Source organism: Orcinus orca, chromosome 4 (genome assembly GCF_937001465.1).
Source record: "Orcinus orca chromosome 4, mOrcOrc1.1, whole genome shotgun sequence".
NCBI lineage: Eukaryota > Metazoa > Chordata > Mammalia > Artiodactyla > Delphinidae > Orcinus > Orcinus orca.
The window spans coordinates 28,652,826-28,669,275 of NC_064562.1; the positions used below are offsets into that span (position 1 = coordinate 28,652,826).

General features: G+C 41.2%; 1 long non-coding RNA gene across 12 annotated transcripts in view; it reads left to right on the top strand.

Moving 5' to 3' along the window:
- LOC117195992 (uncharacterized) overlaps positions 1-16,450 on the top strand; it is a 38,790-nt gene that overhangs the window by 10,715 nt on the left and 11,625 nt on the right. For 7 of the 12 annotated variants that reach the window (XR_007476980.1, XR_007476984.1, XR_007476979.1 and 4 more), the window contains exons 3-4: positions 9,174-9,307; positions 15,221-15,434. The exons of 1 other annotated variant lie outside the window; for it this stretch is intronic. This is a non-coding gene — a long non-coding RNA (uncharacterized LOC117195992). The remainder of the gene's footprint in view (positions 1-9,173; positions 9,308-15,220; positions 15,435-16,450) is intronic. 4 more of the 12 variants (XR_004475951.2, XR_004475958.2, XR_004475961.2 and 1 more) reach the window with 2 other exon arrangements.

Below are 16,450 nucleotides of genomic sequence, written 5' to 3' on the forward strand. Positions count from 1 at the left end.
TCCTGGTACCAGAGTGAGTAAAGAATTGTGGTTAGTTATTTGTTCTCGTCTGCCTGGTGGCTTCCTAGAATAGTGGCTTAAAGGCGTGTCTTTATTTTGCCTAACTACAAACTAGCCTAGTGCTAAATCTCCTTCCCTGGAGTATTGGTTGAAAATATTTACAGTCTAATAATCTTAGGTTACTACTGCCTGTGGTGATCACTAACAGCCGGGGCAAACAGACTAAACAAAAAGCTTGTGAGGAAAGGCTGGGGAATGAGTGTCCAGTAAGGGCTTACAAAGCTCTGACAAAGTCCTGAGAATGTAGAAAGCCAAATGCGTGCATGGGGCTGTGTGCGTGTTCAGGAGAAACCAAAAAAAAACAGAAATTTTCACCTCCCGCTGACCTTAAGGGTCTAAGAAAGCTGGAAATTAAGGCTAAGGTAGAATTGTAAGGTTCTTGGCAAGTGTTGAAAGCAGGCCAAAACAAACACGTATGAGCCCTCTGCAAAGACTGGAAGATTTTTTGGTTCCAGGTACGGCCATACCTCATGTTATTAATTTCACTTTATTGTGCTTTGCAGATACTACATTCTTTACAAATTGAAGGTTTGTGGCAACCCCACATCAAGCAAGTCTATCAGCACCATTTTTCCAACAGCATTTGCTTACTTCATGTCTCTGTGTCACATTTTAGTATTCTCACCCTATTTCAAACTTTTTCATTATTATTATACTTATGGTGATCTGTGACCGGTGATCTTTGATGTTACTATTGTAATTGTTTTGGGGCATCACGAGCCATGCCCATATAAGACAGAGAACATAGTTGATAAATGCCATGTGTGTTCTGACTGCTCCATCAACCAGCTGTTCCCTGTCTTTCTCCTTCTCGGGCCTCCCTATTCCCTAAGAAAAAACAATATTGAAATTAGGCCAATTAATAACGCTTCATTAGCATCTAAGTGTTCAAGTGAAAGGAAGAGTCACATGTCTCTCACTTTAAATCAAAAACTAGAAATGATTAAGCTTAGTGAGGAAATCATGCCGGGCTGAAAGCTAGACCTCTTGCACCAACAGTTAGCCAAGTTGTGAATGCAAAGGAAAAGTTCTTGAAGGAAATTAAAAGTGCTGCTCTGGGCTTCCCTGGTGGCGCAGTGGTAGAGAGTCTGCCTGCCGATGCAGGGGACACGGGTTCATGCCCCGGTCCGGGAAGATCCCACATGCCGCGGAGCAGCTACGCCCGTGAGCCATGGCCGCTGAGCCTGCGCGTCTGGAGCCTGTGCTCCGCAACGGGAGAGGGCACAACAGTGAGAGGCCCGCGTAGCACAAAAAAAAAAAAAAAAAAAAAGTGCTGCTCCAGTGAGCACATGAATGGTAAGAAAGCAAAACAGCCTTATTGCTAATATGGAGAAAGTTTTAGTGGATCAAACCAGCCACAGCATTCCCTTAAGCTGAAGCCTAATCCAGAGCAAAGCCGTAACTCTCTTCAACTCTGTGAAGGTTGAGAGAGGTGAGGAAGCTGCAGAAGAAATGATGGAAGTGAGCAGAGGTTGGTTCATGAGGTTTAAAAAGGAAGCCATCTCCATAACATAAAAGTGCACGCTGAAGCAGCAGGTGCTGTTGTAGAAGCTACAGCAGGTTATCCAGACCTAGCTAAGATCATTAATGAAGGTGGTTACACTAGACAACAGATTTTCAGTGTAGATGAAACAACCTTATATTGGAAGAAAATGCCATCTAGGACTTTCATAACTAGAGAGGAGAAGTCAATGCCTGGCTTCAAAGCTTCAAAGGACAGGCTGACTCTTGCTGGTGCCAACACAGCTGGTGACTTTAAGTTGAAGCCAATGCTCATTTACTATTCCAAAAATCCTAGGACTCTTAAGAATTATGCTAAATCTACTCTGCTTGTGCTCTATAAATGGAACAACAAAGCCTGGATGACAGCCTATCTGTTTATGACATAGGTTACTGAATAGTTTAAGCCCAATGTTGAGACCTACTGCTCAGAAAAAAAGTTTTCTTTCAAAATATTACTGTTCATCAACAATGAACCTGGTCATCCAAGAGCTCTGGTGGAGATGTACAGTGAGATTAATGTTGTGCCTGCTAACACGTTTGTTCTGCTGTCCATGAATCAAGGAGTAATTTCGACTTTCAAGTCTTATTATTTAAGAAATACATTTTGGGGCTTCCCTGGTGGCGCAGCAGTTGAGAGTCCACCTGCCGATGCAGGGGACTGCATCGTGCCCCAGTCCGGGAAGATCCCACATGCCGTGGAGCAGCTGGGCCCGTGAGCCATGGCCGCTGAGCCTGCGCGTCGGAGCCTGTGCTCTGCAATGGGAGAGGCCACAACAGTGAGAGGCCTGCGTACCGCAAAAAAAAAAAAACATTTTGTAGGGTGTAGCTGCCATAGTGATTCCTCTGATGGATCTGGGCAAATTAAATTGGAAACCTTCTGGAAGGATTCACAGTTCTAGATGCCATTAAGAGCCTTTGTGATTCATAGGAAGAGGTCAAAATATCAACATTAACAGGAGTATGGAAGAACTTTATTCCAGCCCTCACGGATGACTTTGAGGGGTTCAAGGCTTCAGTGGTGGAAGTAACTGCAGATGGGGTGGAAATAGCAGGAGAACCAGAATTAGAAGTGGAGTATGAAGATGTGACTGAATTGCTGCAACCTCATGATAAAACTTTAATGAATGAGGAGTTGCTCCCTAAGGATGTGCAAAGAAAGTGTTTTCTTGAAATGAAATCTACTCCAAGTGAAGATGCTCTGAAGTTGGTTGAACAAAAACGTAGGATTTAGAATATTACATAAACTTCGTTGACAAAGCAATAGCAGGGTTTGAGAAGATTGACTGCAATTTTGTAAGTTCTACTGTGGGTAAAATGCTATCAAAGAGCATTGCATGCTGCAGAGAAATTGTTCATGAAAGGAAGAGTCAGTACGGCAAACTTCATTGTTGTCTTATTTTAAGAAATCGCGGGACTTCCCTGGTAGTCCAGTGGTAAAGAATCCACCTTCCAATGCAGGGGACTCGGGTTCGATCCCTGGTCAGGGTACTTAGATCCCACATGCCACGGGGCAACTAAGCCCACGTGCCATAACTACAGACCCACATGCTCTGGAGCCCGCGCGCCACAACTAGAGAGAGAAAACCCGCAGGCCACAACTAGAGAGAAGCACACGCCGCAACGAAAGATCCCGCGTGCCGCAAAAAAGATCCTGCGTGCCACAACTAAAACGTGATGCAGCAAAAAACAAATATTAAAAAAAAAGAAAAGTAATTGCCACAGCCACCCCAACCTTCAGCTGACCACCCTGCTGACCACTCTGATCTGTCAGCCATCAACATCAAGGCAAGACCCTCTACCAGCAAAAAGATTACAACTTGCTGAAGGCTCAAATGATGGTAAGCACTTTCTTAGCAATAAAGTTTTTAAATTAAGGTATGTACATTGGTTTTTTTAGACATAATGCTGTTGCATACGTAATAGACTACAGTACAGTGTAAACGTGACTTTTGTATGTACTGAGAAGCCAAAAAATTTATGTGACTCACTCTATTGAGATATCTGCTTTATTGCAGTGATGTGGAGCCAAACCTGCAATCTCTCTGAGGTATTCCTTTGTTTAAGGACTCTGCCCAATCATTTGCTGACCACTAAGATAATATAACAGAGACTTCAGGAGCCACATAAAACAAAGAATAGACTACAGAATTTGTCTGTTTAGAAAAGTCATTAAACAATAACAACTACAATAAGCAGCAACAACAAATCCTCAGAAATGGAGAGTTGATACAATTATTATCACCCGAAGTCCATAATTTACATTAAGATTCATTCCTCGTGTTGTACATTCTATGAGTTTTGACAAATGTATAATGACATGTATCTGCAGTTACAGTATTGTACATAGTAGCCCTAAAACTCCTCTGTGCTCTGCCTATCCATCCTTTTCTCCCTCTGACCCCAGGCAATCATTCATCGTTTTACTGTCGCCATAGATTTGCCTTTTCCAGAATGCCATATAGTTGCAATCATATAAGATATACCCTTTCCAGATTAGCTTTTTTCACTTTGTAATATGTGATAAATGTTCCTCTGTGTCTTATCATGGCTTGATAACTTACTTCTTTTCAGTGATAATATTCCTTCTTCTGGATGTACCACAGTTTATTTATCCATTCACCTACTAAAGGGCATATTGGTTCCTCCCATGTTTTGGTAATTATGAATAAAGCTGATATAAACATCCATGTGCAGGTTTTGTGTAAACATGAGTTTTTAACTCCTTTGGCTAAATACCAAAATCATGATTTCTAGATTGGGTGGAAAATTATGTTTCGTTTTTCAGAAGCCACCAAATGCCTTCCAGAGTGGCTGTACTATTTTGCATCCGTGCAAGCAATGTATGAGAGTTCCTGTTGCTGCATATCCTCAGCAACATTTGATGTAATCAAATGGTTTGAATTTTAGCTATTCTAATAGATGTATGGTGATACCTTGTTTTAATTTGCAAGTCCCTGATGAAATGTGATGTTGAGCATCTTTTCATATGATTATTTGGTAACTGTGTATCTTCTTTAATAAGGTATCTATTCATATCTTTAGCCCATCTTTTAGTCAGGTTGTGTGTTACTGTTGGGTTGTAAGAGTTCTTTGTATATTTTGGATAACAGACCTTTATCAGATCTGTCTTTTACAAATATTTTCTCCCACTCTGTGGCTTGTCTTCTCCTTCTCTTGACAGTGTCTTTTTGCAGAGGAGAAGTTTTTAATTTTAATGAAGCCCAGGTTATCAATTCTTTCATGGATTTTGCCTTTGGTGTTATACCTAAAAAGTCATCACCATGCCCAAGGTCATATAGATTTTTTCCAGTGTTATCTTCTAGGAGTTTTATAGTTTTGCATTTTACTCTTAGGTCTGTGATATATTTTTAGTTAATTTTTGTAAAAGGTATAAGGTCTGTGTCTAGATTCACATTTTTGCATATGAATGTGCAGTTATTCCAACACCATTTGTGGAAGAGTCTACCTTTGCTTCATTGTGTTGCCTTTGCTTCTTTGTCAGAGATCAGTTGATTATATTTATATGGATATAATTCTGGGCTCTCTAGTCTATTCCATTGATCTACATGTCTGTTCTTTTGCCAGTACCACACTGTCTTGATTACTGTAGTTTATAGTAAGTCTTAAGGTAAGCTTGTGTCAGCCTTCTGACTTTGTTCTTTTCCTTCAATATTGTGTTGGCTATTCTGGGTTTTTATCTCCCCATGTATATTTAGAAACAGTTGTTGATATCCAAAAAATAATTTATTAAGATTATTAGGATTGCATTGAATCTATATATCAAGTTGGGAAGAACTGACATCTTGACAATATTGAGTCTTCTTATCCATGAATATGGAATATCTATTTATTTAGGTCTTTGATTTCTTTCATCAGAGATTTGTAGTTTTCTTCAACCAGATCTTACACATATTTTGTTAGATTTATACCTAAGTATTTCATTTTGTGGGGAGGGGTGCTAATGTATGTGCTATCTTTTAAAATCTCAAATTCTACTTGTTCATTGTTGGTACACAGGAAAGCCATATACTTTTGTATATTAACCTTGTATGCTGCAACTTTGCTGTAATTGCTTATTAGTCCCAGAAAGGTGTTTTTGGCAATTATTTCACACCTTTTGTATAAACAACCATGTCATCTATGAACAAAGACAGTTCTATTTCTTCTTGAAACTCTATATCCATTGAACAATAACACCCAATTCCACCCTCCCCCCAGCTGCTGGCAGCCACCATTCTACTTTCTGCTTCTCTGAGTTTGACTACTCTAAGTACCTCATGGAAGTAGAATTATATAGAATTTGTTTTTTTGTGACTCTCTTATTTCATTTAGCATAATATCCTCCAGGTTCATTCATGTTGTAGCATATGTCAGAATTTTCTTCCTTTTTAAGGCTGAATAATATTCTATTGTGTGTATATATTACATACAATGTATGCATCCATTACTGGACACTTGGGTTTCTTCCATGTTTTAGCTACTGTGAATAATGCTGCTGTGAGCATGGTTGTACAAAACATCTCTTTGAGACGCAGCTTGCAATTCTTTTGGGTACATACCCAGAAGTGGAATTGCTGGATCTTATGGTAATTCTATTTTTAATTTTTTGAGGAACTACCATACTGTTTTCCACTGTACCATTTTACTTTCCCACCAACAGTACACAAGGGTTCCACTTTCTCCAAATCCTTGCCAACACTTTTTATTTTCTGGTTTTTTGATATTAACTATTCTACTGGATAGGAGGTGGTATCTCATTTTACTTTTAATTTGCATTTCCCTAATGATTAATGTTGTTGATCTTTTTTTTCATGTGCTTATTGGCCATTTATATATCTTCTTTGGAGAAATGTCTATTCAAGTCCTTTGCTGATTTTTGAATCGAGCTGTATGGTTTTTTTGTTGATGAGTTTTAGGAGTTCTCTATACATTCTGGATATTAATCCCTTATCTGATAAATGATTTACAAGTATTTCTTCCATTGTGTGGGTTGCCTTTTTTACTCTGTTGATATTGTGATTATTATTATTACTTGCAGTAACATAAGTTATCCATAAGGTACATGGTGTAATGGAAAGAGCACTGTATCAGGGGACTTGCTTTCAAGTCCTGTTCACATTTATTATCTCTGACTGATGTATATAGAGTCCTGGGTTTGAATTCCAGGTCTACCACTTATTAGCAATCTGAACTCAAGAAGAATTTTGAAACTTAGTTTCCTCATCTGAAAAATGGATAATATAATAAATCGCACCTTGTATGTTCTTGTGAGATTAACAATACTATATATAAAGCACCTGGCACATAGAAAATGATTATTATTTGATATTATTTTAGCGGTTTTTTCCCCTTTGAGTTGTTTTAGTTGTATACTTTAGGAACTTAGGGAGAAATTATCGTAGAGTGGTTTTTAATCCCAGTAAAAAAGAGTAAGACCACTTAGTACTGTCCCAAGGAATAGAGATAAAGAATAGCGGATGGGATACAGCTTCATGGGATACCTTATCTAGTTCTTTGATAAAGGAAAAAGAGATGGAAAAGACAGAGAAATCAATTATGTTTAATTTCAATTTCAAAATTTTCCTCCTTAGTCCAAGATGTTCAGTATCAGGCCATATGTTTGATGACATTGGCAGAAGGCAGGAGGAGAAATTCCAGAATGTTCTTTGCAGCAAATGGAAATATAAGGAGAATCATTTGATAGCAAATTTTGGTTTTTTTTTTTTTTTTTTTGCGGTACGCGGGCCTCTCACTGTTGTGGCCTCTCCTGCTGCGGAGCACAGGCTCCGGACACGCAGGCCCAGCAGCCACGGCTCACAGGCCCAGCCACTCCGCGGCACCCGGGATCCTCCTGGACCGGGGCACGAACCCGCGTCCCCTGCATCGGCAGGCGGACTCCCAACCACTGTGCCACCAGGGAAGCCCAATAGCAAATTTTTATCTTTCTCTGTGGCGTATAATAAATATATACGAACCCGAAATTTTTATTGGATATTCAAATTTGTAAATAGGCAAATTACCTTCAAGTGTAAATGTGGTATTCAAATAGTAATTTAGAAAAAATTTTAAATCAATATAAGTGGGGCTTCCCTGGTCGTCTAAGTCCTCATGCCGCAACTAAGGGCCTGCATGCCACAACGAAGATCCTGTGTGCCACAACTAAGATCCAGCACAGCCAAAATAAATATAAATAAATAAATAAATAATAAAAAAGAAAGCAATATAAGTTTATAAGCAGAGCTATACATTTGTCTCTCTGATAAAAATAATTAAAAGAAAGGGTAAAGCTTTGTTTGATAACACATCATGTCCATTTCTCTCCTGAAAATAATAAATACCATAAAGAATAGTATATCCCATAATAAAATTTTTAATAATATGGTTGAAACAAAGGAAATCAGGTTTTTTATATATATATATATATATATATGTCATGATTAAATCCTGTTATTTATTAATGCACTTAAAATAACAGTGATAAATTCATTAAATATTACCATGCATAACATATTTTTATGAAGAATAATTACATTTTCCAAAACAAAAAAATAGGACAGTGGCATTTTTTACATTTTCAAATCTGATTAATATCTAACTTAAACAAAGATCCTCATATCTTCTCATTCTATGAGTGCAATATGTTGTTTTAGTAGAATTTTATAAAGAAAATCCAGCCTGATATAGATATGTAGCTATAAAAGTGAGGAATATTCTAATAACATTTCTGCATAATCGAGGATATTTTTCTTTGATACAATACTCAACAGCAAATAGTTTCTTAAAGGCTAGTTACAATATGAAATCTGAAAATATATCAGTGGACTTTTAAAAAAAATCATCTGGCTGGAACCGTTATTATTTCAGAAATAAGCATCCTGTGTAATTTGAGGTGGCTAGAACAGTTATATCTGTAATATAATACTTGTCAGATTACTGTAACAAATATTTGTCAGAAACAGTCATCTCAGTAATCATACACATTTATTTTATTCATAAAATACTTACAAAAATAATTCTTCTGTATCAAAAAACTTACAAATGTCACAAGAGAGTTAGCTAATGGTCTACACAGTAGAGAAGGAAAAATCTGCTAGGGAAAGCTCTAAAGAAACATTTTCCCCATTACATTTTTGAATGGTACAGTTCATGAAGAAATCCTAGCTTTGCCTTCCTTTTTGGTGCTTTGTCTGAGAAGCAACACAAGAAACCAAGTCTTAGGAGAAAAACTGCTTTCAAAATCTCAAGTGTAAGCCACAAATAGGCTCTTTTGATAAAAGCTTCAAAGTTAAAGACATGAGAAATACAAGTATATATTCTATAAGGTATTTCAAAAAATTCAGCAACTATAAATATATCCTTTGTATACTTGAAATTACAATTTTCATGCTTTGAATATTTTATCCTGAGAAAAGGTTTGACTGTTTTGTTCTAGAAGATTCGGAAATGAAATTTACACACACATATACACACACACATATAATATATATTATGTGTCAGGGATTATGGATATTATGTACAACAGGATTTCTCCATATGATTAACATTCTGGACTGTCCAAACGATGTCAAACAATGAGAAACCAAACATAATCACATCTGTGTTGTAAAAAGAGCACGGAGGGCAGAGTCAAGATGGTGGACCAGGAGGACGCGGAACTCACGTCTCCGTACGACTAGGGCACCTACCAGGCACCAGTGGGGGACCACGGACACCTAAGGGGACAGGAGGAACCCGCAACAACCAGGTAGGACGTGGGGCATGGGGGAAGTGAAGGGGGACGAGAAGTGGAGGCGGGACGGGACTGGTGCCCCTGAGAGGTGGCTGGGGGAGGGGAAGGGATCCTACACCCGAAAGGGGAAATTGGGGGACCACTGGGAAGGCAGAGCATCAGAAGGGAGCATGTCCAGGATTCCCCTGCCCCCTTGGGCCCCCTTCGGCCCTCACCGAACTCCACACTCCAGAGGCCCTCCTTTGGACATGCTGCCTCCAGAACTCCACACTCCAGAGGCCCTCCTTTGGACATGCTGTCTCTCCCCTTCCACACAGGTCCTAAACAGAGGCCCCACCCAACGCTTGAACATCGCCCTGCCTAGGCCCTGACCCCAGGGCCTTTTCTGGCTGCCTGTGTCCTGAGCCAAGGCCCCACCCCAGACTCAAACGTCACCCCACCACCTGCCTAGGTCCCACCCCACCCTAAACCCCGCCCCTGCCCAAGTTCCACCCCCACCTAAACTCCACCCCCATAGCTAAGGCTTTTTTTCTTTTTTCCTCTTTCAAATTGGGGTTCTGTTTTACAGAACCCCAATAACAACCCCAAAACAATTAAGAAAATAGTAATAGGAACATATCGATAATTACCTTAAATGTAAATGGATTAAATGCTCCAACCAAATGACATAGACTGGCTGAATGGATCCCAAAACAAGACCTGTGTATATGCTGTCTACAAGAGACCCACTTCAGACCTAGGGACACATACAGACTTAAAGTGAGGGAATGGAAAAAGATATTCCATGCAAACGGAAATCACAAGAAAGCTGGTGTAGCAGTTCTCATGAGACAAAATAGACTTTATTTTTTACTTATTTATTTTTTAATTCAAGACCCATTCTCTAGCTCTGCCCACGTGGAGATACCCTCCTTGAAAAGGCATTAAATCCTTCCATTCACTTTAACACCTTGTGCTGAAACACATGTTCCAAGGTTTCAACTATGAGATCCACATTCTTAAAGCACTAATTCTTAAACCTCATCTAGATTTCTCCCCTTGGAGGGGGGAGATAACCCAAACACAGCAAAGAACAGCTCAGGACTGGGGGCTCTGCTCTCCCAGAAGACCTTGCAGCTCTCCTGACCACCCGGCTGGAGCCAGGATTAGGACCCTGAGACGAGGGGTGCCTGCTGGGCTGCTACCACCACAGATGGGACACCGCTGCCTTCGGGCACCTTCCTGCTGCCACCGCCACTGGCCCCCAGCTCCTGTCCTCTTCACTAGGCTTGCTGTCACCTTTAGTTTCCCTGGAGTTTGGGGATTCCAAACGGTCTCTGCTCACACTTCTGTATCACTCCTGCTGCCTCAGTACTGCTGATCCACACCAAGAGGTGAAAAGCACACAGAACTGCTTTTCAACACACCAACATTCCACACAAAAATTATTTTATAAGCCTGCAGGTTCTTTTTCATCAGAGGATATTCCCAAGGCCATGACTTCCTCCGGCTTTCCACTGCACTTTTAAGCAGACTGGCCGTGCGTGACCACTGTGCTGTGAGTCGGGCACACCACCCTCGCTCCACTACTGTGCACTCTCCTGGAGCACTGAGGACGGTGCCCTGGGCTCATCAGCAGGATCTGTCCTGAATCCAGTCCTAGAGTGACAAGAGCCACACCTGCAGGTCTATTCCACTGACCAGCCACACAGGACCGACATAGTTGTGGAAGTTTTAGCCACAGCAGTCAGAGAAGAAAAAGAAATAAAAGGAATCCAAATTGGAAAAGAAGTAAAGTGTTCACTGTTTGCAGATGGCATGATACTATACATAGAAAACCCTAAAGATGCTACCAGAAAACTAGTAGACCTAATCAATGAATTTGGTAGCATAGCAGGATACAAAATTAATGCACAGAAATCTCTTGCATTCCTATACACTAATGATGAAACATCTGAAAGGGAAACTAAGGAAACACTCCTGTTTACCACTGCAACAAAAAGAATAGAATACCTAGGAATAAACCTACCTAAGGAAAGAAAAGACCTGTGTGCATAAAACTATAAGACACTGATGAAAGAAATTAAAGATGATACAAACAGATGGAGAGATATACCATGTTCTTGGATTGGAAGAATCAACATTGTGAAAATGCCTATATTACCCAAAGCAATCTACAGATTCAGTGCAATCCCTATCAAACTACCAATGGCATTTTTCACAGAACTAGAACAAAAAAGTTCACAATTTGTATCGAAACACAAAAGACCTTGAATAGCCAAAGCAATCTTGAGAAAGAAAAACAGAACTGGAAGAATCAGACTCCCTGACTTCAGACTATACTACAAAGCTACAGTAATCAAGACAGTATGGTACTGGCACAAAAGCAGAAATATAGATCAATGGGACAGGATAGAAAGCCCAGAGATAAACCCACACACATATGGTCATCTTATCTTTGATAAAGGAGACAAGAGTATACAATGGAGAAAAGACACCCTCTTCAGTAAGTGGTGCTGGGAAAATTGGACAACTACATGTAAAAGGATGAAATTAGAACACTTGCTAACACCATACACTAAAATAAACTCAAAATGGACTGAAGATCTAAATGTAAGGCCAGACACTATAAAACTACAGGAAAACATAGGCAGAACACTCTGTGACATAAATCACAGAGTGCCCCGGTCTGGGAAGATCCCACATACTGTGGAGCGGCTGGGCCCGTGAGCCATGGCTGCTGAGCCTGCACGTCCGGAGCCTGTGCTCCACAACGGGAGAGGCCACAACAGTAAGAGGCCCGCGAACCACCCCCTCCCAAAAAAGAAAACTGGCTACACAATATTTAGGGGACTCCACAAAAGAATCACCAAGCCCTTAATCCAGGGCGTGGCACCCGAGGGCTTTTTACACCCAGACAGGCCTGAAAAAAAGGGGATAAAGTTTCATTCTTCTCACTTACTCCATCATCCTCTCCATCTTGAGTGCTGTGCTTGACTGTCCCCGGCGCTGTCCCTAGGCCAGGTTTCTGCCACGAGCCTTGTCCCTGTGCCATTAATAATCACCGAGGTCGCCCGCATGGCAAGGGCACGCTCACTGCCTTCCCTGGCTCCCTGGGGCCCACATCCCAGCTACTCTTTGTTTCCTGTTTGGAGAACTGGAGGGGCAGGACCTCATTTCTCGTTCTCCCTGGATGAGCCCCAATGTCTCCAGGGCAGAGATCCACAGACTGTGGCCTGCCTCTGCCTGTTTGTATGAATAATGGGTTATTGGCATGCAAAAAAAAAAAAAGAAAAGAAAAAAGCACTGAGAAGGAACAGTGGGAGAATGAATCACCTATGTCTGTGTTTTCTATTTATTTATTTATTTATTTATTTATATTTTGGCTGTGCCGAGTCTTAGTTGCAGAACACGGGATCTTTGTTGCAGCATGCAGGATCTTTAGTTGTGGCATGCAGACTTCTTAGTTGTGACATGTGAATTCTTAGTTGTGGCATGTGAATTCTTAGTTGTGGTTGTGCACTCTTAGTTGCGGCATGCATGCAGGATCTAATTTCCCAACCAGGGATCAACCCCAGGCCCCCTGCATTGGGAGAGTGGAGTCTTACCCAATGGACCAACAGGGAAGTCACCGTAACTGATCAATTTTATGTATTTCTTCCATTGATGGTTCCGGGGAGGCCTCCTTGAGTTCTTGGCCAGTATTTCTATAATGGTTCTCAATTCTTTTCTTGGTGGTGTATTCCCTCCTGGGTGTTAAGAGCCATTGATCCTTTGTAATGAAATTCTTCACGGCATGGGAGGCCTTGGTTAAAGCTGAGTGGAAAACCCCAGAAGGATCTGGAAAGCTCAGTCCCCGGTCACCTCAACTGCGCAGTTCCCCTTCTCGATGAATGTTTCATACTGTTACATTAAAGTTTAATGTCTCTCTCACACCTTTCACCGACCTTTAACGCATGGATGATTTTGTAACCTCATGCCTTTGTCATTTGGAAAATAGTTCACTGAGCTCTGTGGATCTTCCAAATGTTGGCACACTTCATTACACAATATCAAAAAATCACATTTGCTAATATTGCCACCAATCTCATCAGAATTCTTTGTGTTTTGGGAAGCTGTCAAACTAACAGTGGTGGATACAGATTTTCCAAAATTCTGATTTTTACCTGAAAGGTTGAATTTTACTGCCAGTTATTTTCCTGGAAGTTGCAGAATTACTTGGCTCATTTTCAAAAAAAGAAAAGAAAAAGTCTGCCAAATTTTCAAGTCTAGAAAACCATAGTTTATCTTCCAGTTGTTCTTTCAAGGAACGATGAGGTTTCATTTTAAAAAAGCGGCTAGTTCAGCATGCAATTCAAATCATCACATGTGCTTTTCCTCAAGACAACCATTGTATTTCTGGATGCAGCAGAGATACTTAATGTGTATTTCCCTTTTTGTCACACAGAATGTTAAGAAAAAAGTGTACTCAAAGGGTGAAATTTAACATAAAAGTTGATCAGTTTTATTGCTCCATTAAAGACTGCTTAAATGAAACTGCCTATTTTTTTTTTTTCCTGAAGGTGTGTGGTGGTGGAGAATGCAGTAACTACTATACAGTTGGTACGACTCCCTTTTTTTTTTTTTTTTTTTTTGCGGTACACGGGCCTCTCACTGTTGTGGCCTCTCTTGTTGTGGAGCACAGGCTCCGGACGCGCAGGCTTAGCAGCCATGGCTCACGGGCCCAGCCGCTCCGCGGCATGTGGTATCTTTCCGGACCGTGGCACGAACCTGTGTCCCTTGCATCGGCAGGCGGACTCTCAACCACTGCGCCACCAGGGAAGCCCGGTACCACTCCCTTGATTCATGCTAAGGCACTTGCAGTTTAACCCACCATTGTTTTTGTACCATCAGTGCACATATGAGCACACTGAAAAAGTCAAATAATACCTTAGTATTATGAATACAATGTTTTTGACCTCTTGGACCCTCTGAGATATTTTTCAGGGACCACACTTTGAGAACTGATGATCTAGAATGTGAGCTCTATGAAAGCATTGAGTTTATTTTGTTCACTGTTCTATTTTAAATATTTATTTATTTATTTATTTTCAGCTGCGTTGGGTCTTTGTTGCTGTGCGCAGGCTTTCTCTAGTTGAGGCGAGCGGGGGCTACTCTTGTGTGCACAGGCTTCTCATTGCGGTGGTTTCTCTTGTTGCAGAGCACAGGCTCTAGGTGCACGGGCTTCAGCAGTTGTGGCTCATGGGCTCTAGAGTGCAGGCTCAGTAGTTGTGGCACACGGGCTTAGCTGCTCTATGACATGTGGGATCTTCCCGGACCAGGGCTTGAACCCATGTCCTCTGAATTGGCAAGCGGATTCCTAACCACTGTGCCACCAGGGAAGTCCCACTGTTATATTTTCAACACTGCTGTATCTAGAACAGTGCCTGACACACAGTAGATGATTAGTAAATATTTCCTAAATGTATTAATGAAGCAAGGACAGATGGGAGATTAATCCTCTGTGGAGAACAGAATAACTTAAAATGTATATATATTTTTTACTACATATAGCTCAATAATCAACCAACACTTGCCACAAAATGGTATGAAAATCTAGTTTCATTATTGCCATTTCCTCTGCTGAAGACTCTACTGACTTCTAAATTATGAGCAAAAAAGACTAAAGGACCTTTGTGAAGGAAGAAATGTAAAGCGTGCCCAAACCACAGAACAAATGCATTTTTTTCGTTGAAGCACAGAACTGAGATGTCGTTAGATCATCTAGCCCAATACCTTCATTTTTACAAATGAGAAAAACAAGCTGCCTGTGGGGTTAAATGATGGACCCTAAGTCATAGTTAGTGACAGGGCTAAAATATAGGCTCTTTCACATTTTCTCTTGCACATAGCAATGATGGGAATGGGAATGAGAAGCAAGAGATGAACTTTGTTGTATTTTTTATGTAGGAGACTGGCCAAGCAAGCTCAGAGGCAAAAACTCAAACCACTCCATGGATGGAAGAGGAAAGTGAAGTTAAAAGATGGAACACCTAAAGGTACCTCTCGGTCCAGCACCTTGTTCCTCCCGCAAACAGCTCAGGCTGGAGAGGTGCAAAGACTGCATGGGGAGACAAGCTAGTCCCTTGGAACTGTGGAGAGGAAAAGAGTCAGCTTCTCAGAGGTAAGAAAGGAGGACCCTGGAGCTGTACTGTTTAGTAACACAGATGGGGCCAAAGATTGGAAAAGCCCCCAAAGAGAAGAACATCTTTGGTATTTTTCAGCAGGGAGCTATTGGCATTTTGTATGGCATTGTCCTGCAACTGCATGATATTTACCATCCTTACTCTCGCCCACCAAATGCCAGTAAATCCCTAAGTCACTGTGACTACTAAAAATGTCCTGCACGTTTCCAAATGCCCACTAGGGGGCTCGCATCACCCCTGATTACCATTTCCCCCTTCACCCACTGAATCAATAGCAGTCATCGCTCTAGGATGAGGGTGAACATAGCCAAGAACAAAGAGGACAACTAAGTTTCTGAATGGAATTTTAAAATCAAAGCTGAAACAGTGGACTTCCCTGGTGGCGCAGTGGTTAAGAATCCGCCAGCCAATGCAGGGGACATGTGTTCCAGCCCTGGTCCGGGAAGATCCCACAGGCCACAGAGCAACTAAGCCTGTGCACCACAACTACTGAGCCTGCGCTCTAGAGCCCACGGGCCACAACTACTGAGCCCACACGCCACAACTACTGAAGCCCACGCACCTCGAGCCCGTGCTCCACAACAAGAGAAGCCACCGCAGTGAAGCCCAAGCACTGCAATGAAGAGTAGCCCCCCTTCGCTGCAACTAGAGAAAGCCCACGCGCAGCAACGAGGACCCAACACAGCCAAAAATAAATAAATATAAATAAATTAATTAATTAAAAAAAAGCTGAAACAGTAGGTTTTTTATTATAGGGCTGGTTTCTTGAAAGTGGAAACATTTTTTGAGTTCTAAATGAATAAGCGCTTGGAGGACTCAGGACGTTTACATCATAAACCAAAGAGTTAGGAGGTATGAAGTTGTCTACGGAAAGGAAAAAAGAGGAAGAAAATCTAAGGGCATATGACAGAATTTAGATGCTTAAGAAAGGATCGTACCCTCTGTCCACTCTCCTCAGTCAGCTGAGAGGACAAGAAATTCCCTGCAGGAAGAC